We start from the raw sequence: 25,469 nt of genomic DNA, 5'->3' as shown, positions 1-25,469 counted from the left end.
CAAATCAAAGTCTTCTGAGCCACCAATCTGTTTTCCTATATAAAAAACATATTTTGCTTGAATATCTGTAGAATTTGGGTTTGAAACCCACAGTATTTGTCTAATTCATATTCATGTACATCCCTTCTATGGTCCAGTAAATGTCTTGCTAAAACTCTTAGTGTGGCGGTTATATTCAGAAATGCCACCAGAGAAGTAGAGCACATCATGGAACTGGCCACCTTACTTCCCTGAGAGAACCTGCTTCAATATATGGAAAAAACCCTCATGGATCACATATCCCTAGTTGTCACCCACCACCCCATACAGGATATCATCAAACAATTACAGCCCATACTTGATGGGGACCACATCCTGAAATAAATCTTTCCCCAACCTCTTCTTCGGGCCAAGCTCATCATCAGAAGCAAGCTCCACACAGACTGGACAAACCAACTCAAAACAGCACCAGACTCTGCCATAACAACAGATGCAAAACCTGTAGCCATATCTTCATTGTTACAATGATCAATACCCCCCACAATATCACCTTTCAAGACCCCTGGGTCATTTGCATGTCTATCACATCATGCCTCCTCATCCAGAGCATCAGATGCCCCCACAACCACCATGTAGGTGAAAGCAGATACTCTCAAATAAACTCACACAGAAAAATGAGAAAAGACAAAAACACCATGTCACCTGTGGGCAAACACTTCACAAAATGATCATTCCATATCTGACCTCTCAGTCCTCATCCTCAAAGAAACCTGAACAACACCTTCAAAAAATGAGCCTGGAAGCTTAAATTAATTTACTCCTTTGGACACCAAAAATCTTGGACTCAGTAGAGAGACTGGTTTTATATCTCATTACAACAATCTGTAACCCACTAATTCGCCTTTGTCCTGATTGCAGACATCTCAATTGCCTACTTCACTTTGAATGGTTTCTTGCAACACGTGTTAACTCCTTATGCTTAACAATCTGTTCCACCTCATATTTATCTGTGACACTGAGTACCTTGCCCAGACTTGAAGAAGAGCTTTGTGTAGCTTGAAAGCTTGTCTCTTTCACTAACAGAAGTTGGTCCAATAAAAGATAATACCTCATCCACCTTGACCTCAATTGGATATTTAATTTGTTCATGTTGCACAAGAAAATGCCTGTGTATGGGTTTCTCTGTGTGTGCATGCAACAGATATTTGCACTCACATTGCACATGCAGAGTAAATTACCAGCTTTGAAAATTTGGGCCACACATTCAAACCCATCAGACTGGAACAAGTCCTCTGAGCTAAATTCAAACCATCACACCTCCATACATACAACATAAACAAGAGGAGGCAATGAGATTTGAACTGAAGACTTTTGACTGTCTAACATAGAAAACACTTTATGTGAAGGAAAAGTGCCCGTGGGTTGGTTGGCAGAGGGAACTGCCCCATATAACAAGTCCATTATACTGGAGGTGCTGGTACATTGTATAGATGCAAATAAAATAATACAATAGAAGTCTCACATTAGAAAAGTTTTGGTTTCCACTATGTTTCCAAACCAAGACAGCTGTTTTGTTCACGCAATCACTCTGAACCTCTATTTATTTATTCATGGTAGTGCCCAGAGGCACCAGCTCCATTGTGCTAGGCACCGCACAAACTTAACAAAAATGTGATCCATGTCCCATAATACTTACAGTCCAAGCCATCTCTGGGCATGTCTTCACAGCGTTTTGGGACAAGCGGGGGATGAGCCTCCCAGCCTGGATCAACAGATCTGGGGTAGCGGAACTCATATTAGGGCACTAAAAATAACTGTATAGATAGAGCTTTGAAGTTGTGCCTCAGGCTGGCACTCAGGATCTGAAGCTTAGCGAGAGGGGTGAGCTCCAGAGCCCAAGCTGCAATTTCAAAGTGCTGTGTCTATACAGCTATTTTTAAGAGCGCTGGTGTGAGCCTCGCTAGCCCAAGTCTGTTGATTTGGGCTGGGAGGCTTGCTCCCACTCACTCCAAAATGCTGTCATACTCTATGAGACCACAGACAACAGGTAAATAAAACAAACATATGGTGAAGGCACAAGGAAACAAGGAAACTATACTCATTGGTATGAAAAGCAGTGGACTCAGCTCACCAGCTGCCTTACAATTGTCAAGGTTTTTGTTGGCATCACCGCAGAAAAGAGGAAATTGAAGGAGAACGTAAGATGGCCTTAAAGATTTCTCTAACTGAAACTTCCCTACAGAGAGTGCAGCTTGTTGTACTTCTTGAATTCCTTTTAGAAAAGGGAATCAGTTTATTTCTTCGTGTTTCTCTGGGGTAGTTTCTCAATTATTGTAAACTTGTGAGCTACACCAATTTACACTAACTGAGGTTGTGGCCCTCTACTTTTTATTTGTAAAATATCTAATAGGGTTAATTCTTATGTGGTTAAACACAAACTTTGTCTTAGAAAGGGTGTTTCCTACCACTGAAAAATAACAGGAAGTTTCTGTAAATCATTAAAATAGCTAAAGAAACTAGACTAATGGTTTTGGCAGAGAGTGGACAGAAAGAGGGAGAGAAAGAGATTCTCTGGATTAAAATAATGCATTTATATAAACATTATTTTAAAAGCTAGCATCTTATTTTTAAAAAGTCCCATGCTTTATTGGATGTTTAATTCAAAGAAGGTCAGTCTAAAGGTGAAAATGTGACCTCATTTATACCAAATCCAACCCACTGAACTCAGCTGGGTTGCATGAGATACTCATCAAAGCATAATTTGGCCCTAAGCCTTTTCAGTTTACAGCAAACATTTTCCTGTCATGGGTTTTTGTGTGGATTCTGTGAAGATAACATGAATGTAAAGTTGATTAAAAACTAACCATGAAACTTAATTTTCATTGCACCTTTAAAAAAGAAATGAAGATTATGGATCAAATCCATAATAACAAGACTATGCATTGACAGATCATTATAAAAATCACATTGTGCTTGAAGACTCTTAGTTGTGTGATCGGTAAATCAGATACAAGCCCTACTCTCTTCACAGTCAAACTGGCTTGTTATAGAACTTTCCAGCATCTCGGCTGGGCAAGCTGATCAATTCCACCTCCCAACAATTTGGAATGGTGACTTGAGGGCATGACATTCAAAATATCCACATGGGTTACAAAAAATGACTTCCATTTACACGCAGGTCCCAAAGGCCAAATACTGAAATTCTTACCTCAGGGACTTTACACACCCCTTCATTCCTTACACACAGAGGCAGATTAAGATTTCATGGGGCCCTTGGCCAGAGCAAGTGGGGAGGGGCCTCCCCACCTCTTCCATTTGCAGTCCCACCCCTGTTCCACCCCTTCTGCCTGCGGCCCCATCCACAGACCCACCCTGTTCTACCCCTTCCCCCACAGCCCCATACCTATTCCACCCACGGCCCCACCCCATTCTGCCACTTCCCTCACTGCCCTGTCCCAGTTTCACCCACAGTCCTGCCCTATTCTGCCCCCCCCCCCACTACGGCCCCACAACCCATTCGCTGCTTTCTGTCCCCCTCGCCAGGGCCCTGGGGCTGCAGCGGGGAGTGAGAGCTCCCCCAGCCCTGAGGTCGCGGCAGGGAACCAGAGCTCCTCCAGTCCCGGGGCCGCATCTGGGGTCTGGGTACTGGGGCTTCCCCCGCTGCCTGGTGCTTCTGCTGGGAAGTGGGATCAGGGTGTGTGGGGGCTTCCCCTGCCCTGCCCCACCTGCTGCTTGTTTGTTGGGGGCAGGGTGCCAATTTTTCTAGGGCCCCCCAGTTGGCCAGGGCTCCTGGGCATGGGCCCTTTGGGCCCATTGGCTAATCTGCCACTGCTTACATACCCAAAATTTCCACTGACTTCAGTGAACATGTTGGGTGTGCTAGGAATAAAGAATCAGCATCCTCCTTCCCTGTCCAGTCAACGAAAATGTTGCCTGAGTAAGGATTGCAGGGCCTGACCCCAGATGTGTATCATTATGCTTATGGCACAATTATGATTGTTATGACTTAGGGATTGTCCCAGTCAAACTGTGACAACTAGCCTAAATGTTCATAATTGGGTTGTAATACTGGGGAATAGTTTAGTTTATAATTACATATTTAAATAACTTTTTTTAAAATAACCAATTAAATATATTGGCTGGATGTATACATTATTCCACTTCTGATATAACATATATATTGTTATATATACACACGGTTACATTTGTATATAATAAACATCCTTTGTCTGTCTTGTAAATTTAGATTGTAAGCTCTTTGGGGGCAGGGACTGTCTCACACTAAGTCTTTGTACCATGAGCCCTAATCTCAGTTGGGGTCTCTAAGTGCTACTATAATACAAAAAATAATAATCAGTGATAAATTGAAAATCTGAATAATGCAAAAGCAGCAGCATTGTCCATCAGCTGGAAAGACTGGTCAAGGATGTTACTCCAGAATATTTTACTTGAATTGAGATGTCTAATGTTTAAAAGGACTTCTGTTTTCATAAAACAACACACTACAGTAAAAAAGTTATTTTTTCTGAGATACAATGTTTTTAGCCTCACCATTTAGCCTGAAATCCTGTCTGGTCCTTCTGCCACAAGTGGACAAAATACAGAGGAAATGCCAAGTTTCTGCTGTTCAGGAAGGCTAGGCCGTGAAGAGCAGTACAAAGAGATTATGCTACCTACTGTGCATCACAAAGTAGCGGTCCTCAGGACTCTCCATGCCAGTGTGCAGTGGGGCATTGTGGGTCAGGTGGAGAGTGACAAGGACATGGTCTTGTGGGTCTACACATGGCACTACAAACAAATACAGAGGGGAAGGTTACAATGGCTGTGGGGGCTGTTGTAGCCAGCACAGAGTGCCTAAGTGGGTGACCCATGCTGGGCTAGGCATGATTCTGTTCCCAGAACCTCTCTGTTGCGTCTCCACATAATCTATATTTTTTCAATCTTAAATATAATTTAGTTCGGCTTAACACACAAATTGAATACATATATAAGTAAGTTGTCTTAAAATATATATTAATGCTTAATTCCTACCTCATGCAAATGCAAGGTAAATAGAACTGGGAGCTGCTTCTTCTAAATGGTGATTAGTCATACTGCCTATGTAACCACACAGTATTTATACTAGGAGTTACTACACTATCCCATCCTCAGGCTTGTGAAATATGTTTTACTGGTATATCCCGGGCCGGTGCTACCATTAAGGCAAACTAGGCGGTTGCCTAGGGCGCCAAGATTTGGGGGCGCCAAAAAACAGTGCCCCCAATTTTTTTTTTACAGCGTTCCTACGCCCCCTCCCCGAGCGCGCGGTCACCGCTCCACTTCTCCCGCCTCCCAGGCTTGCAGCGCCAATCAGCTGTTTGGCGCCGCAAGCCTGGGAGGGGAGGAGAATTAGAGCAGGGGTGGCATGCTCGGGGAGGAGGCGGAGCAGAGGTGAGCTGGGGTGGGGAGCTGCCGCACGGCTCCCGGGGGGTGGGGAGCTGCCGTGGGGGAGAGGGGCGCCTCAGGTCACGGGGGGAGCTGCTGCGGGGGGGGGCACCTCAGGGCGGGGGGGTGGGGAGCTGCCGCAGGGCTGGGGGGGGGGGCGCAAGGTGGAAGTTTTGCCTAGGGCGCGAAACTTCCTTGCACCGGCCCTCGGTATATCCATATACCCCTTGCTCACCTATTGGAATTTTTGCCACAGGCTTGTGCACTATTGTCATTGTACAACACTCAGCACAAAGCTGTTACTCTCTCACCAAGGCTAGTGCCACAAAGCCATTGTTGCTTTTTCTTCTTCACAGCAAATTTATCAATACGTATTAAACAGGAGATGACAATAAAAACAGACAGATCTTTAACTGCAATAAAATGGGGGCAATTGTTCAGGATTTTTTTAAAGTGTTAGTTAGTCAGTACTTTTCATAATTGAGTGGATGGAAGTGATCAGAAGACTATTTGCCTTCAACAGCATCAACATGTCATAACTAAACACGGAAAGAAAATTAGTCCTTAACTAGGTTCAAAAGTCAGTAGATCTCTGCACTGAAGTTCAGACCCTTGCTTTATATTTTGCAAGCCTACCATGGTTCTTATTACAGGACAGCAAATAATTAATAAAGAGGAATCATTCATGATTTGAAAAATACGGTGGAATTTGCCAAGGAAATTATTCAAGACCAAACTGTAGTCCAGCAGTGCAAGAGGCAAAAGTAGATTTAGCAGAGCTATGTCACCCACTCGTGCTAGTGAGTGGGAGAGGGTGCAATGGGGTGTGAACTGGATGGAGCCGTGACTTGCGCCATCCCACAACATGCCAGTCAATGAAGCTGAGCCAGTGCACTGGGGAACATACACTGCACTGACTATAGGCTTGATTCTATTTACTTCCTCCCTGGGGTGGGGAAATAGGGAGAAAGATTGTGACACAGACACACAGAAAGATTGTGACACAATCGCTCTCTCCTGGGCTGCTCTTGTGGCAAGGGTAAAATGCATTGTCCCTTAGTCTGGGCACATGGCAAAACCATGATTGAGCCCTCAAGTGAATATATATTCACTAAAAATTCAATTAGTTCTATAAGGAGGGCAAGTGATGAAAACAAAATGTATCAAATACATTCAAAATATGTTGTGAAATTAATCAAATGAATTATTTAACAAAATAGTATTTAATCAACTGTAGTTTTGCTAATAATTTCTCTTATCTTTTCTAGCATTATCTGCACCTTTCCTTGTCCATTTTCCATGGTAACAGAGGTTTAGATTCAGATTCAGTTCAGATGGTTAGAAGAGCAGAGTCTGAGCCAGTCTGGATTCCATTCAGATTGGATTACTTCACTGATATATGCAGTCCATCAGACTGACTAAAGTCAACATTTGTTGGGGCCTGGTCCTAGTACAACTCAACCCATTTAAATGATATGAGATCATTGAACCCTCTAAATAAAATACGTGCTTACTCTGGTAATATGTGGAAATGTTTTAGCAAAAACAAAGGTTAACATTCAGCAGCTGGCAGTATTTGCCTCAATCAGCAGTTATGCTGGAAGTGGGCAGAAAGCCTATTCCTAGCATTTGGATAGAAAACAAAATACTGTATGGTATAAGCATTTAAAATACTCCAAATCTAAACACAATGCACACTTTAAATAGGGGCGTTCCTATTTTTATGTTATTGGCATATATTTATTATATTGAAATACTTAAAGGGATCATTCCATTTTCTCTTCTCCCACCTTCACAAAGAAACTCCCGAAGGATACCCTCTCCTACTGTATGTGGTAGAATATCTGTGAATTCAATGGTGCTACATGGGACACAACCACACCCCTTCAGATAGAATTGTCAACAATTACTTACTAGTAAACAACATTATGATCATAGGACTCATCATCCTTCTGTCACCTACACACTCATTTATCTCTGCTCAAGTCAGTAATCCCACCAAAGTCAATGGAACTACTCACCAGGTCTTATTTTGTTTAGCTGGTTTCTAATCCTAAACTCCAATCTCCACTCCCTTGGGGTGACAGCCATCTCATTGCAACCCTGCTGCACTAAAGAATGACAGTGAAGTTGTGATTTATTAGTCTAATTTGCTCAATTGTCCATAGATAAGTCATACCAGATGTACATTGCTAAACACACATCAGTATCTGTAGGGCTACTGTATATTGTCATGTGAATAAGGCTAGAAATCCACTGAACATATCATATATTAGTGCAGTGCTTTTCAAGCCCGAAGAAGGGAGTTGTTGCATTGTTTCCAGCTAAGTAAAAAAGATACTGAAATTGAACTGGGAATATTTAGCTGCAGCCATGAGTCTGATTTTCCTGCCTCTGCTGCTTCCAAGATTACATTTTTTCACATGGCAGCATTATTGTTTGAGTTTTATTTTTCAAAATATCAAAAACGGGTAGGGAAAGGGCTAATTTGGATTTTTTTTCCATATTGATATTTAGTGAGAAAGGTTATTTGTTTTATACATCCAAATCATGGGGAGAGCTGGCACTCATTTTTTTTCTCCTGTTGTAGAAGACTAAGCGTTTTTTGGAATAAGTAGCAATAAAAGGGAGAGAGAGAAATGTGAAGTTATATTTAGAGCTGGTCAAAGAACCACCATGTGTCAGAATATGTGGTTCAGTTGAAATGGAAATGCTTTGATAAATCAAGTTGATTTTACCAGAATTTTTTTTTTGGGGGGGGAGAAAGCGCAGGGGAGTCAAAACGTCTTATTTCAATTGTCAAGGCATAAGCAACAAATACCCAGTGCTTAGCCCTAAAGATCATACAGAACTTGTTTATTATAGAAGTGTCTATTACTTTTGAAAGTTGATTGTAACTCGTTTATGTATATGTGCTTTAACCTTGTAAATAACCCTTTTGTTTCCTTTTCCTGTTTAATTTAGTTTATAATTTAGTTTATTATAGGATTGGCTACAAGCATTGTCTTTGGTGTGAGATCTAAGGTGCAATTGACCTGGGGTAAGTGACTGGTCTTTTGGGGCTGAAAGTAACCTGAATATTGCTGTGATCTTTGGTGTAAGGGACCATTTATCACAAAAGTATGTGCACCTAGGTAGTGAGACAGATTGAGTACCCAGGGGGACTGATCTGTGATGCCATGTTTAGGTTTTTGTAGAGCCCGAGGAGTTTATACTTGATAATTGATTGGTGAAATCTAAGGAACTCACAACCAATTTGGAGTTTGTGCCCTGGTTCTTAGCAGCCTGCCCTGAGGTTGGTACTCATGCTCTTGAGTCATAGAATCATAGAATATTAGGGTTGGATGAGACCTCAGGATGCCATCTAGTCCAAACCCCTGCTCAAAGCAGGACCAACTCCAACTTAATCATCCCAGCCAGGGCTTTGTCAAGCTGGGTTTTAGAAACCTCTAAGGATGGAGATTCCACCACCTCCCTAGTTAACCCATTTTAGTGTTTCACCACTCTCCTAGTGAAATAGTGTTCCCTAATATCCAACCTAGACCTTCCCCACTGCTACTTGAGACCATTGCTCCTTGTTCACCACCACTGAGAACAGCTGAGCTCCATCCTCTTTGCAACCTCCGTTCTGGTAGTTGAAGGCTGCTATCAAATCCCACTCACTCTTCTCTTCTGCAGACTAAACAAGTCCAATTCCCTCAGTCTCTCCTCATAAGTCATGTGCCCCAGCCCCCTGATCATTTTCGTTGCCCTCCATTGGACTCTCTCCAATTTGTCCACATCCTTTCTGTAGTGGGGGGCCTAAAACTGGATGCAGTACTGCAGATCTGGCCTCCCCAGTGCCAAATAGAGGGGGAAAATCACTTCCCCCGATTTGCTGGCAATGCTCCTACTAATGCAGCCCAATATGCCATTAGCCTTCTTGGCAACAAGGGCACACTGCTGACTCATATCCAGCTTTTCATTCACTGTAATCCCCAGATCCTTTTCAGCAGAACTGCTGCTTAGCCAGTCGGTCCCCAGCCTGTAGCAGTGCATGGGATTCTTTCGTCCTAAGTGCAGAACTCTGCACTTTTCCCTGTTGACCCTCATCAGATTTCTTTTGGCCTAATCCTCCAATTTGTCTAGGTCACTCTGGACCCTATCCTTACCCTCCAGTATATCTACCTCTCCCCTCAGCTTAGTGGCATCTGTGAACTTGCTGAGGGTGCAATCGATCCCATCATCCAGATAATTAATAAAGATGTTGAACAAAACTGGCCCGAGGACTGACCCGTGGGGTACTCCACTTGATACTGGTTGCCAACTAGACATCAAGCCGTTGCTCACTATCCATTGAGCCCGACAATCTAGCCAGCTTTCTATCTACCTTATAGTCCATTCATCCAATCCATACTTTTTTAACTTGCTGGCAAGAATACTGTGGGAGACCGTATGAAAAACTTTGCCAAATTCTAGATATATCATGTCCACTGCTTTCCCCATATCCACAGAGCCAGTTATCTCAGCATAGAAGGCAGTCAGGTTGGTCAAGCATGACTTGCCCTTGGTGAATCCATGTTGACTGTTCCTGATCACCTTCCTCTCCTCCAAGTGCTTCAAAATGGTTTACTTGAGGACCTGCTCCATGATTTTTCCAGGGACTGAGGTGAGGCTGAGGTGAGGTCTGTAGTTCCCCGGATTCTCCTTCTCCCCTTTTTTAAAAATGGGCACTATATGTGCCTTTTTCCAACTGTCCAGGACCTCCCCCAATCGCCACGAGTTTTCCAAGATAATGGCCAATGGCTCTGCAATCACATCAGCCAATTCCCTCAGCACCCTCGGATGCATTGCATCTGGACCCATGGACTTGTGCATGTCCAGCTTTTCTAAATAGTCCTTAACCTGTTCTTTCTCCACTGAGGGCTGCTCACCTCCTCCCCATACTGTGTTGCCCAGGACAGCAGTGTGGGAGCTGACCTTGTTTGTGAAGACTGATGCAAAAAAAAGCATTGAGTACTTCAGCTTTTTCCACATCCTCTGTCACTAGGTTGCTTCCCCCACTAGGGTCCTACACTTTCCCTGACCTTTTTCTTGTTGGTAACATACCTGTAGAAACCCTTCTTTGTTACCCTTCACATCCCTTGCTAGCAGCAACTCCAGTTGTGTTTTGGCCTTCCTGATTACACCTCTGCATGCTCGAACAATATTTTTATACTCCTCCCTAGTCATCTGTCCAAGTTTCCACTTCTTTAAGTTTCCTTTTTGTGTTTAAGCTCACCAAAGATTTCACTATTAATTCGAGCTGGTTGCCTGCCATATTTGCTATTCTTTCTGCACATCAGGATGGTTTGTTACTACGCCCTCAATAAGGCTTCTTTAAAATACAGCCAGCTATCCTGGACTCCTTTCCCCCTCATATTAGCCTCCCAGGGGATCCTGCCCATCAGTTCCCTAAGGGAGTTAAAGTCTGCTTTTCTGAAGTCCAGGGTCCGTATTTTGCTACTCTCCTTTCTTCCTTTTGATCATGAACTCAATCATCTCATGGTCACTGCTGCCCAGATTGCCACCCACTTCTACTTCCCCTACCAATTCTTCAGTGTTTGTAAGCAGCAGGTCAAGAGGAGAACAGCTCCTGGTTGGTTCCTCCAGCACTTGTACCAGGAAGTTGACCCCAACACTCTCCAAAAACTTCCTGGATTGTCTGTGCACTGCTGTATTGATCTCCCAGTGGATGTCAGGGTGATTGAAGTCCCCCATTAGAACCAGGGCCCGTGTTCTGGAAACTTCAGTTAATTGTCCGAAGAAAGCCTCGTCTACCTCATCCTCCTGGTCCAGAGTCACTGCAAGACAGCTTGACACAAATGACCCCCCATGTTATTTATTTATTTATTTACTTTTCTTTCACAGGGAATTTCAAATTTTCCAGTGTTCACTCCAATTTTGAACATAGCCACCACATTTTTAAATCTTGAAATCTTCGCAAATGGGAACTTCCATCCTTCACACAGCTTTAGTTATATTGCCCATGTTCACTGCTTGAGATGGAAATAGGAAGCAATCATAGACAAGATGAAATGCTCTCTGGTGCCACAGTCAGATCCCAAATGAATTTATTTTTCTATCTTTGCAAATGTTCTGAAGCCCTCTTTTTTAAAATCAACTGCTGAGGAATTTTCAACATTCTTCTTGTTGGCAGGGAAATTCCTCTTTAAAATGCTGGAAAGAGAAGAGCAATATTGGAAACCCAATGTCTGAGTGAGAAAGATCATTGATGTGCTGCCAGCATCATGAATTGTGGAGAAGATGTAGAATTCTTATAAAAAGCAGCCTGGCGAGACACCATGTCTCAAGCTTTTCCTTTAGGATTACAAATATTCATAATGGTTATTCCTCTATGATCTGTCTATGATTTTATCTCATTGTTTCACTACAAACCCAATAATACCTGGTTGCATTTTTCTTTGCAGATATGCTGGATTAATTTAGATGAAACATACGGGCCCAAAGAGTCAAAGGTGTTAACATGCTGATGTAATTGATCAATGTTAAACAGTTTTAAACATGGTTCAGGCTACAGAGATCTCAGCCTGCTTAGTATCATGACAAACACCATTAAACATTATTTTAACCTTTTATTAAAGATATAGTAAAAAAAAGGGAAAACAGTTTAAAGCCATTGAAATTAAAGTATTAAGTAAGGCTTTCGTTTTAACAACATCCTTTGTTCCCTTTCCATCTAGCTATAGGGAGTTTTTAAAAGGAAAATCTCCCTCTTTGACATCCCTCGTACCGCGCTGCTTCCCGCAGCCCCCATTGGCCTGGGACGGCGAACTGCAGCCAGTGGGAGCCGCGATTGGCCGAACCTGTGGATGTGGCAGGTAAACAAACTGGCCCAGCCCATCAGGTTGCTTACCCTGGCGAGCCGCATGCCAAAGGTTGCCAATCCTTGCTATAGTTAAAGTGTTATAAACCATTAAAACACAAATGGTCAACATCACATGTCAAAAGCAACAGAGAGTCCTGTGGCACCTTTAAGACTAACAAATGTATTTGAGCATAAGCTTTCGTGGGTGAATGCCCACTTCGTCGAAAGCTTATGCTCCAATACATCTGTTAGTCTTAAAGGTGCCACAGGACTCTCTGTTGCTTTTTACAGATCCAGCCTAACATGGCTACCCCTCTGATACCTGATCCCATGTCAAAATATACAAAATAAATATCCTTAAATCAAACCTGTTTTTACCATTCATTCGCTAGTCCATTTGTTAACAATACTAATTCAAAAGTCAAAAACACTAGATTTTGACTCTAATAGATTCTCAAGCAATATTTTTCTTACTTTACCTATCTGTAAATTTTGATTATTATTGTGGAAATATTTTTTCATCAGTTTCTTTGTGTATGGTGAAATCAATTTTTACCAACATTTACTGATAAAAATCTCATCCTTCCACGCCTAAATTTACAACAACCTTGAGGATGCAAATCATGTAGAATTAACCCTCCTCACTGCTCATCTATAAATAATATATTGTAAACTGGATAACTCCTGATGATTATGTGTATGCATTGATTGTCTGTAGTATTTATGACCATGTTACTTTCTGAAACTTATATCCTGCATATTGGAGAACAACCATGCCATTGTTAATATTATTTCCTGTGCATTACATAACCTCCCATAATAACTACTGTATATTTCCATTTTTTTCAGACTCTATGGACCAGGCAAAATTGGTGTACATTAATATAGGACCAATTTAGTTTCTGGCCCCAGATTTTCAAATTTCAGGGTTTGCCATCATGCACATATGAGTAGGGTGCCTAATTTATAAGTATTAATATAGGTGCATTGATGCTAATCGGGTTGTTATGAATTCATATGGCCCGATGGGTGTCCAACTGGCCCTATTTGAATGCTACATCCAAGTTGTTTACAGACATTTGGTATTTGCTTGTGTATATTAGTGTGTGCAGCTGCAGGCATGTAATTGTTCTTGTCTATGTTTAAAAATCTGGCCATAAATGCCTTTTAAGTTACACACAATATCATTTTCCAGGTATTAAATTCCACACCCCATGTTCCAAAAAGCAAATGAGATGGATGCAAATATGTTCAAATTTTTATAACTTTTGGAGACAAATGGGTGACCAGACAGCAAGTGTGAAAAATCGGGACAGGGGGTGGGGGGTAATCGGAGCCTATATAAGGAAAAGACCCAAAAATCGGGACTGTCCCTATAAAATCAGGACATCTGGTCACCCTAGAGACAAATAAAGCATGACTAAAACAAATGCACCACAGCTATTAACTCATAGCTACAGAACTGTCTTTGCCTGATGAGTCTCGATCAATGAAAGCTTTCCTGTGTTACTGTGAATTAGTTTATTGCAGTTGTGATGCACTGAAAGATAATAACATTAGCTCCTAACATTTCAGAAAAATAAAAAAGAATGAATTATTGCTTTTATTTCCTTGGGGTATATAACAGAATACATAATGAGAATCTGTGCTCTGTAGCTCTATCTACACTGAAAGTGAAAGGCTTCTATTACTTAAAGGTTGATGGATTCTGAGTTGGAAAACCTTGATCTAACGTATGCAGAGGTTCTATTTCCTATGTAGATCTTTATGTCACTGTGACAGAATTTCTTAGATAAAGAATTTGCACGTGCACTTCACTTTAATTACAAACCTACCCTGAAGAAATAGTCTTAACAGTTGGCTTTTTTTGTGCTTGTGACCCTAAGAGGACCCCAATGCCAGATGGCTAGGGGGTCCCTCATGTGCAACAGTAAAACTCAGCTGGCCTGACCAGCTCAATATACTTCACACACGGTTGTCATTATTTTTATTTAAAAGGTGTCTTGTAATGTATCATTTGAAAACTACTAACATGCTGGTCATTAATATCACTGTGAAATGTATGTAACGAGGCTGTACGAAAATTATGGATACTCTCTGATATTAGGTTTTGGAGTCTGTAAACAGACCAAGGAGGCAAAACAGGTTTTTACCAGGCAAAGGAGAATAGTGACACCCCTTTGGCTCAATGGCAAATCATACCAGGTGTGGCCAAGAACAATGGGCTATTTATTTGCATCGGTGATCACAGGAAGATCATTTGCATGGTAAAATCACAGGAGACTGCAAAACTTAACATTGCATAAGCTCCCTGTGGACACAGAGAGCTGAGCCCCGGGACTTTGAAAACAAAGATAAACGCTGAGGCTATAAGGAATTGCTGAAAGACTTATGGGTATCCATCACCCAGGGGTAGGGTGACCAGATGTGGCAATTTTATAGGGATTGTCCCGATATTTGGGGCTTTGTCTTATATAGGCACCTATTACCTGCATCACCAGCACGCCCATCCCAATTTTTCATACTTGCTATCTGGCTACCCTGCCTAGGGGGCATAGGGGAGCAGCACCCTTTGATTTCATGAAAAGTGGATCCTCTTGGCCGAAGGGGCAAGAGTAGCTGGAAACTGACCATAGGTGAGAAAACCTGCTTAGATGAAGATTGTAACTAGTTGAAATTAAGTTTTAGTCACTAGAAAGTGTGATTTGTTTTGTTTTACTTGCAACCATATCTGTCTCTGCTACTGTTATTTATTATCACTTACATCTCTCTTCTTTGTTAATAAACTTGCTCTTGTTTGGTTACAAAACCATCTCACTGCTGTGTATGAAACCAAAGAGCAAAATCCTCTGTTGAGCGAATATGTTGGTGTGTGCCCTGTCTCTTTGGAGGCAGTGAACTTGATAACGTCTGTGAGGGGTGAGTGAGAGGGACTGGGCACTGCAGGGGAGATGGTTCTGAGGAGGCTCTGGACTGGAAGGGCTGTTGGTGTCACTCTGCAAGGAGTAACCCGGCTGGTGGAAGCCAGGGGGTTGGGGGAGGCCATTGTGCTGTGAGCAGGCTGCAAGTGTCAGGATTCTGAGACAAAGCTGCAGAGCACAGTCACCCAGGCTTACAGGGCAGGTGGTGATGCAGCCCCTTACTGGACTGGGTGAACCCTCAAAGTGTCACAGTGTTGTAGGTAAATTCTCAGGTTTTCTCTCTTAAAAATACTATAGGGACAGATTCCATAAATAGCCATGAGTAAGGGGCACGCAGAATAATACCCTTAGAGGGACTCTGGGAAGAACTGTGTCTCAGTAAGGCAGAGTTCCACCCCCAGACTCCCAGCATGCAGGGAGTACATGCATGCTTCACACACACACACACACACACACACACACACACACACACACACACACACACACACACACACACACACACACACACACACACACACACAAAAAGCAGTGCCAGTGCTCTTCTTAACATAGAGACTGCTATTGCCCCTGGCAGTTGCATATAGTATACAAGGGGAGAAAGCCTTGCCCCTATCACTGGTGCAGTGCATCTACATTAAATGTCTGCAGCAATGCAGCTCCATCAGTGTAGCTGTCTTGGTGCTAAAAGCCCAGCTAAGAGCCTTGCTAGCTATGGTGTTTTAGTCTAGCTGGGTTTATTTTCTCCTTAATGTTTATTTTGTTTGGACATTTCTCTTTATTTTCAAATAAATGTCACTTTTATTTAAGCTTAAAGGAGTTCAATCTAATTATTCAACAAGAAAACTCAGCTAACCAGTAGTGAAAGAAAGAAATTTTCCCTTGTAACACTGGGAGCTATGTTAGGCCAAATATATGACTGAAACAAGGGGGAAATTATTACTGTATATAAGCCACTGTCTAGGAACTACACCTGGATGAAAGAGAGAACTCAAAGATCAAGGAAGATTCTCCTATAAATCTTTCCTCCTTTACATTTCCTCTCCTTTTCTACATTTGTATCTTCCTTCCCTCTCTGCTCCTTCCTTTTCTGTGTCCTTGTCTGTGGTAGGTGTGATGGTTTTATGTTTTGTGTGTATTGTATCTTTCAATTTCTGGGAAATTTTCACATCTGCAGAACTCGTTGCCTGTTCCCAGAGTTGCTCAGTGCACAGGGGACATACACAGACTTTGTTCGCTCATGCAGATTTTATTTTTGTTGTTTTCATTTGTCAAAAATAAAACTCATTTGAGGTTGAAAAATGTATGCTTTGTTCTTTGTATCTGGAAGCATAACATCCCCTTTTATTATAGTGAAAATAAAGTGAGATTTGAACAAAGATCCAACAGATGAAAAATCAGTTGCATTTTGTAGATTGCCTCAGGGTGTTTAAGCATCCACTCTGGGTTTCATATTAAAGCAGGTTTCCATCCAGAGATCAGATAAAATAACTGCTACAGCCTCCAAAATCGCACTGCTACTATTTCTTGACTTTAAATCTATGCCAGGGGTTGCTCTAGCACCACATATTGTTTATTGGGCAGCAATGTATAAACATTCAGTAAGCAGAGAAAAATGGCCCATCTGGCACTTCGTGGACTGTTCCTCTAAACTGTGCCAGTTTTGAGGACTCTTGGAAATCCATTTGACTTCAGCTTGGTGTTTTTGGAATCTTTCAAACATATTTTTAGTAGGATAGTCCATTAAAAAGTGCATAATCTTCACAGAACTAAATAGGCACATTTATGGTACAAACTTAAGAAACTGTAGGTTGCACACTCTTTTTCGGATCAGCTTCTTGTATGCATATCAGAGGCTTTGGTGTTCCCCCATGTCAGAGCCTTTGGTGTCCCACACTCAGAGCACCATATCCCACCCCTCAACACAATAAATCATCCTTGATAAGCCTGTGGGCTTGAAGGAATGCTGTTAAATGACGTGAGATATTTCCTTTAGAGTATGTTTCTCCACAGCTTAGTTGCCATCAGTCTGCAAAGTGAGAGCTGAGAAATGACAATCAAACCTGGATCTCCACATGGCAGGGCAAAGATGTTGCATTTATCACAATGTTTTTATTTCCATATGAAATGGCCACAAATATTTCCACACACACACACCAGCAAATGGTTCCATCTAATGCAGTCCATAAGCTCTGCTGAAACTGTTTTGATTTAATAATATCCCCTAGGTATACACATCAAATGGTTTGGCTTGCTAATAGCAACATCAGGTAGCAGCAATTTTATAGATCAAATGTCAGGCCTTAATATCCTACAATGAATGTATTTGTAAATGTTTATAAAAATTAGATCACCTTAGTGATTATAATACTAAGCTTAAATAGTAGAAGTTAGCCAAAAAGACTTACCTATGGCTTATACAGACAATGCTGCCCTCAGGGAAGACAGAAGATTAAAGGTAAGCATCCCTAAGACAAGAGAAAATTAATACGCTGACTACTATAAGGAGTCATATAAAGTTATATGTCCCATAGGAAATGATTTCTCCATCCAACTTGATTGCTGCAAAGCACAATTGATTGGGTGTATGTTTTACTATTACCGGTATATGAAATGTATAAGTGTATTGTAAAATATCTGTGAATCAATCTGAGATCTGGGGCTCTGTTCAGCCCTTTAATGAGACAAGGGCTAGCTGTGAAATTTACGTTCAAATTCTTAGCTTCCCCAAGTTCAAGGGAGTTTGGATTATTAGTTTTGGAAATCTTGCTATTAGTTTCAATAGGAGCAGATCAGCCCTTTTCATAAAAAGCGACCAGCTACCATTTAGGAGTAGAGGTGGTTGAAAATTTTTTGTTAAAACTGTTTTTTTTTTTTTCAGTTGAAAACAGTTATTCAGCATTTTTTGGTGACATTTTTCAATGTTATAGAAATTGTTTGGCTTTTCATTGAAAAACTGTAAAATATTTACCCCTTGAAGTTTTCAATTAAAACTCAAAAAATGTGAAGAAAAAATTAGTGAAAACAGAAAAACAATTTTTGTCAAAACTTTGCACAGGAAAGAACACAGTTTGCAAACCAGTTCTGTGTAGGAATAAATGTGTTCATCATGATGTTAGGATTTGGCCACACAGTGTTGTTGCTAAGTCCCTGAATGCAATGTTGAATATTTTACCCCTAAATCTCATTACTTTCCGATCTGAAAGATGCAGCATTTCCTAGTACAGCCTCAAGATGCAGGGTCAAATCGATAGGTACATGTTAGTGCAAGTCTTTAGAGTTTTCTCTTTATTTTGGTCCAGGAATGAGGGTACTGAAGCGATCCAAAGTAACCACAGAAATTTCCATGAGCTTACTTTAACAATCAGTGTGATGTCTAGGATTATCATTCTGTAATGCAGCATTAACACTGCACAGCATTGAAACTGTATTTCTTGATTTGATTGCTTGCTACATTGCTAACCACTGAGCAATGTGCTAAAAAAAGTGCCCATATTTTTCACATGGAAGGTTCAGTTTGGACAGTAGCCAACCCAGGAAACCAGTCAGAATGTTGTAAATAAGCTTTGCTAGTCACTTCAAGATTCAGGCTTCACTAAAATGTTCTTTAGTACATTAATTTCAATACAAGAAAAACCCTTATGTGTTTCTTTTTGCTTACTCATGAAAAGGACACATTTCAGTTGTCAGCATGGTTTGCACTAAAAGCATCACCTATGTTAAGTACTAGGATGTTGTATCTAGTTATCCTAGAGTTCTAATACATTTGTTCCTCTACTTACAACAATTGCATGGGTTTCTAAAAGACTTTCAATACTGAATGAAGAATAAAGAAATATAAACAACCTTTTTTGTCAGCCAAAAATTTTACATAGTAAAATATAATTGAATTTATCTTGTGTCTTTCTTCCAATTATCTCAATATGCTTTACAGAGGTGGGTGATAGCATATTTCCATTGTGTAAATCGGGAAAGTAAGTCATGGGCAGGCGAACTGCTTTTCTTGAGGTCATATAGAGAGTCAGTCCCTTGCTCTAACCGCTAGCCTACACTTCATGTAATAACAGTGGCATATAAAGAGGTTAGTTATTACAAGAATTTAATGTATTTCAGAGGTGTGGATGCATGGCCAGAAAGGGTTAAAAATCCTGCAGGATGAATGACTCAAATTCAACCCTTAAAGACATAGGGGGAGATAATGTTTGTGTTTTTGTGTATTTACATATATATGGGTAGTGGTCAACAATGTAATCAACAGTCTCTGTCTATGCTGTATTCTGATAATTCAGAGATCAAAAGAATATCCTAGTATTTAAATTAATTGTAAACATGGGATAGCATCTCTTTGAAATGTATAGCAAATCATCTGTGAATGATGGCGAAACAGGCCATTGCCTTATGCTAATCTGTGTGAATAATTAACAACCATGCTTAGAAAATGAGGGCCTATTGTTCCCTGAGGGACTCCAGCTTGTCAAAGAAGGCCTGAAATTGTATAAAAGATCCTTGGTCCCAATCCTTGCTATATCAGATCTGCTTAAGCTTCATCAGAGGAAGTTTGAGTCACAAGATTGAGGTCCCAGTTCAGCTGGAAACACCCTGACTATGATATAGGACTTTGGATTATAATTTATGGAGTAAATTCTAAAAGAACTCTTTGCAACTACAAAGCTCACCATCTCTGCTATGTATCTGAACCTCAAGAATTGAACTCATGTCTGTATGTATATTGATCTTTTAACCATACTCTCTCTCTTTTGTTTTCTAATAAATTTTAGTTTAGTTTATAAGAATTGGCTGTGTGTGTGTATTTGGGTAAGATCTGGAATATTCATTATCCTGGGAGATAATGTGTCCAATCCTTTTGGGATTAGTAGAACCTTTTCTTTTATATGATGAAATAAGATTTTCAGAAAGCTTCATCATATTTGACTTGGGTAGCTGGATGGAGGCATGAGGCTGGGTTACTTTAAGGGACTCTGTTGTTGGCTTCTGGGCAACTAGTAAGGTAATAAAGAAGCTGTTTTGTGCTGGCTTGGTAAATCTAAATATTGAAAAATCCACCAGATTGGGGATTGTCTGCTCCATTCTTTGCAGTTCACCCTAATTGAGTAACCTCAGCTGGCCCCCACTGGGATCCAGGTCACAGAAGGTTAAGTAGTTATAGCCTTAGCTGTACTGTCAGAACATTTAATGAGGCAGGTGCTATGTAAAGCAGGTGGAATCATTCATTGCAAATTACTATTTGTATTTTTCCATCAGCTCTAATGCTATGCTGCATCCACAACTACTTCAGCAGAGCTGAACTGCCTCCTTAGAATAATGAGTCTGCTCTCACATGAGTTTTACACTAATTTGACTCCTTCGGCCTTGTAATTATTCTTGATTTACTCTGAGTGAAAGTGAGAGCAGGCTCATGGAGTGGGAGTCAAACTTTTCCTGCTCTATATCAGAAAGAGTATCCAAAATGTTTTGGCCTCTGCACAACCAAAAACATCCTCTGCAACTGCTGACCAGGAATATTGCCATCCTTAGAGAAACATCTGAATCTATGAGATTTGTTACTGTCAAAAACTTCTTTCCTAAATGCCCAGCCATATATATTTGTTCAATATATATCTTACTGAATTTAATTGATGTCCAATGTTAGCACAAAGTGATGCAAACTCCCTCGCCAATCTCCAACTGAAAACAAGGGGACATGCTTTGTCTGTAATTAAAATACTTGTCTGTTTGTTCCACCTAGTGTGGCCCAACAGTTCCAATCCTAACAGACTTGCCTTGGTAAGTTGCCTCCAGGGAGATGCACCAGATGTGAACTCCTTTCAAATACAATGCATTCAGGGTCTGATGCAGAGCCCATTGAAGCCAATGAAAAGATTACAATTAATTTCAGTAGACTTTGAAAGAGGTAGTCAAAGAGCAAATAGGATGAGTTATTGATCTCAGTTTCACCATCCCTCAGTTAAAATATAGTTTTCAACTCAATAGCAGCCTTATCCTCCTATCTATATTAGGAAATCACTAATGGACTGTAGTGAGGCAGAGTAGCCTCCCTCCGCACTCAAGAGCGAGGGACCACTACTGCCGAAAGTACCAGGGCAGGACAGGAAATATAAAAGGAGAGCCTTGGAACTCAACTGGTGTTGAACCACTGGAGGGACCAGACATCTCTTCCAGGGAGCTGAGCTCTCTGCAGGATCCCAGACCAGCCCCCGAGCAGAGCAGTGCTCTGCTGACTAAGGAGACCAGAGGCTCTGAGGAGGACACTGCCCCACTATGAATCAGACCCGCTGAGCCCAGTGTCAATGAGCAATGCTGCCTGAGTAGGGTAGGAAGTAGCCCAGGGGAACCAAACATTGATCTGGTTGTGCTGCCGGAAAGCGAGGCAGCGTGGTTCATTGGGTTCCCCCCCGACCCAGTGGCGGGACCACATGCACTTTAAGGGCCTTGGGCCAGGACCCAGTGGAGTAGGGTGGGCCCAGATCCCCCTCCCTCTGCTGCCAGCTCCACCCCTGAGGTTGGCATCCTATGCACCCGAGGCCAGAGTGCCTCGTCATAGACTGTTTATTGTTGTCTGCCCCAGCCCAGGAGGGTCTTGGCTAAAGACTGTTTGTGCTCTGCTCTGACCAGAGGGCTAGAGCATCCTCTAGATTGTTAATTGCTGTTTGCCCCCTCCAGGAGGCTGCGGGTCATAGACTACTTGTTGCTCTGCCCCAGCCAGTGGCCCAGGTTTGACTACTGTTGCCTACCACAGTGAGGCGGAGTGGCCTCCCTCCTCACTCAAAAGAGAGGGACCACAACATGGACCAACCAGAAAGACAGTGGGATTTGGATAACTGTTTCGATAAGGGATGAAATAAGTGTGTGTCCAAGTTGGACCCAATCCAAGAGATTTGTTATAAAAGGAATGATGAAGAAAAATGCCTCTAGATTAATCTGCTCATTTAAATACATGACATAGATAACATGGAATTTAATATTGTATTTCTTACTCCTGGTGCACTTATCAGACATTTTACAACATTATATTGCTTAACCATTTATTTATTTATTTATTTACTATTTATTTATGTAAACCATTTATTCTTAGTTATTTATGGACCGTGATGGATTGACTTCAGATGTTCAAATCTCCTTTGCATTAAAGGGAAAAAAGTAGCATAAATATCTATTTTTAAAGTTGCAATGAATACTGGGCTATGCAAACTTTCCTAATTTCATATGCATATCCAAAATATTATCTAAATAAAGATTTATGGTGCTTTCTCAAAATGATGTATTCTGTATTCCATATATACAAATAGAATACTGTGACTAAAACTCAGAATCAAAGAGACACCAAATCAGCACGGAGTTTAAGCTGCACGCACATTTGGGACAGGTGTTCAAAAGCTTCAGTTGTGCAAAATCAACATGCAGTAGTGGGATGCCTAATTTTCAGGGGCAGTTAACACCAATCAGTGCACAATCTGGTAAATTGCACAGGTAAATATCCAGAAGTGGCAATTTGTATGCACAAGTACTCACCATGTATGTACAGCTGTGTAAAATGAACAGAAAACATGTATGTTATTGTGCATTAATTTAGAGCCAGTAATTGTGGACCTGAAGTTTTAGAAAATTTGGCCCTTGGTGCTTCATACAATATTAGAGTGTAAGAACCAGAAAGTGGTGTGTGGATGTTATCAGTGGTGGACTTTGTGGAACAGGCAAGTTTTCAATAGAGATATGAAGGAAAAGAAGGAGGGTACTTGGAATACATTAATCAACAGTGAATTCCAAGTGTAGGGAACAGCACAAAGTCAGGAGTAAGAGGAGACAATGGGACCAGGAAGGAGAGAAACTTGGGCAGACATTCAATGACATTTTGCTGATGGAGGCTGGTGGCATCTGAAATTGGCCAGGCAGAACTAAAAGGCAAAGCTGTGTTCTATGGCAAGTCAAGATCATATTAGATCTGAGTCTAACTAGCATAGCAAATCCCACCCTGAGGAGCTTTCCATACATTATGTATGTTTGTTGCCAAATGTTTTGCTTCAAGACATAATCACTCTGATTATGGATCCTGTAATGTGTTTGCAGAACCAGGGTTATACTGTAGCTGCCAAAAGCACAAGAAGTTTAATAACTAGCAATATAGTTTGGGCCCCTATGGATATTTGCATTTCAGAAAACAATGGAGCATTGAGAAGTAAATGGCAACAATTAAGGAAAACAAATACTTATGGTTTCTATATTTCTTAACCATGCAAGAACAGAGGCTGTGAGTCAATATGCACAATCCACACAAAGAAAAGGAAATAGTTATAAAAGAGGCAAAAACAAAAACAAAAGTGCCGTGTCTTAATCTCTAATCAGCAAATCTCTCTCTCATGGATCTTTCCTCTTTTATTGCCTCCTTGTTTCATCTACTCATCTACTCATTGGTCCTGCCATGCGGGCAGGGGACTGGACTCGATGACCTCTTGAGGTCCCTTCCAGTCCTAGAATCTATGAATCTATGAATCTAACACTGCCCTGCTCTTGGTTGTCTTACCACATTTCTGCTGAGTCGTCTGCTCTTCAGTCATCCTCCACAACTGCTCTGTATCTCTTCCCCCTTATTGAGTATCCATTCCCATTCAAATATTAGCTGAAACCTTGTTTTCTCCCTCACATATGCCTCTTCCTTATTTCATTCTGTATTGAGAGAGTAAGAATTGTATCAAAGACACGATACAAAAGAAGGTTGTATTGTAATTTATTGTGATAACTTTCTGTATGCTCCGTATAAGAGTGTCTACATACAAAATTGCACCTGTGTGGGGTTGACCTCACTTAGTGTACCACATAGTAAAACTAAAATGCCTTGTCTTCACTCTGTTTTTATCTGAGGATAGCTCACACACATTAGTTAGCCCAAAATAATAATAATAAAAAAAATGCCTTTTTTGACAAAGACAAGGCTTTTGTCTCCCTTAGCTGAGGATTTTTCAAAATGCGAATCAAACTTCCACTGTCCTGGTTAAAGTGCCAAAACAGAAAAACTATGTCATTGTTTGTGATCATTTTAAAGGGACTATAATTCCATAATAATTATAATATAGCATCTGATATCAGATATGATTTTTCAGTGAGTGGTATTTCTAAGATCATAGGAAAGGCCATAGTGGGTCAGACCAATAGCCCATCTAACCCATATCCTATTTTCCAATAGGGCCAGATGCTTCAAAGGGAATGACCAGAACAGGGCAATTTATTGAAAGATCCATCCCCTGTTGTCCAGTACCGGATTCTGGCAGTCAGAGACACCCAGAGCATGAGGTTGCCTTCCTGACCACCTTGGTTAATAGCCATTGACCTATTCTACATGAACTTACCTAATTCTCTTTTGAAGCCAGTTATACTTTTGGCCTTCACAAGATCTCTTGGCAACAAGTTCCACAGATTGACTGTGTGTTATGTGAAGAAGTACTTCTTTATGCTTATTTTAAACCTGCTGTCAATTAATTTCATTGGGGGAGCCCTGGTTCTTGTATCATGTGAAGGGTAAATAACACTTCCTTATTCACTTTCTCCACACCAGTCATGATTTTATAGACCTTTATCATATCCCCCCCTTATTTGTCTTTTTTCTAAGCTGAACAGTCCCAGTCTTTTTAAATTCTCATTATATGGAACTTGTTCCATACCTCTCCTCATTTTGGTTGCCCTTTTCCGTACCTTTTCCACTTCTAATATATCTTTTTTGAGACGGGATGACCACAAGTGCATGTAGTACTCAAGGGTGGGAGTACTATGGATTTATATAGTGACTTTCCTAATGGTTCTTAACATTGTGTTAGCTGTTTTGACTGCCGCTGCACAGGGAGCAGTTGTTTTCAGAGAACTTATCCACAATCAGGGCCGGCTCTAGGCACCAGCAAAACAAGCTGGTGCTTGGGGCGGCACATTTTTAGGGGCGGCATGGCCGGCGCCAGAATGCCGCCCCTAAAAATGTGCCCCGGCTGCCCTAGCTCACCTCCGCTGCTGCTGCCACGGCGCGCGAAACAGCTGATTTGCACGCCGCTACTCGCCCTCCCTCCCAGGCTCTCAAGCCTGGGAGGGAGAGGGAGCAGCAGCGCGCGAATCAGCTGTTTCGCGCGCCGCGGCCGCTCGGGGTCTCCCCCTCCCTCCCAGGCTCTCAAACCTGGGAGGGAGGGGGAGACTCCGAGTGGCCGCGGCGCGGGCGCCGCTTCTCCCCCTCCCTCACTCCCTCCTAGGCTTGAGAGCCTGGAGGGAGGAGGCAGGGCTGGGGATTTGGGGAAGGGGCGGAGTTG

This window comes from Terrapene carolina, unplaced genomic scaffold, assembly GCF_002925995.2.
Source record: "Terrapene carolina triunguis isolate 2854851 unplaced genomic scaffold, T_m_triunguis-2.0 Scaffold69, whole genome shotgun sequence".
In the NCBI taxonomy this organism is placed as follows: Eukaryota; Metazoa; Chordata; order Testudines; family Emydidae; genus Terrapene; species Terrapene triunguis.
The sequence above is the reverse complement of the archived record's forward strand: the minus strand, read 5'-3'. Positions refer to the sequence as shown.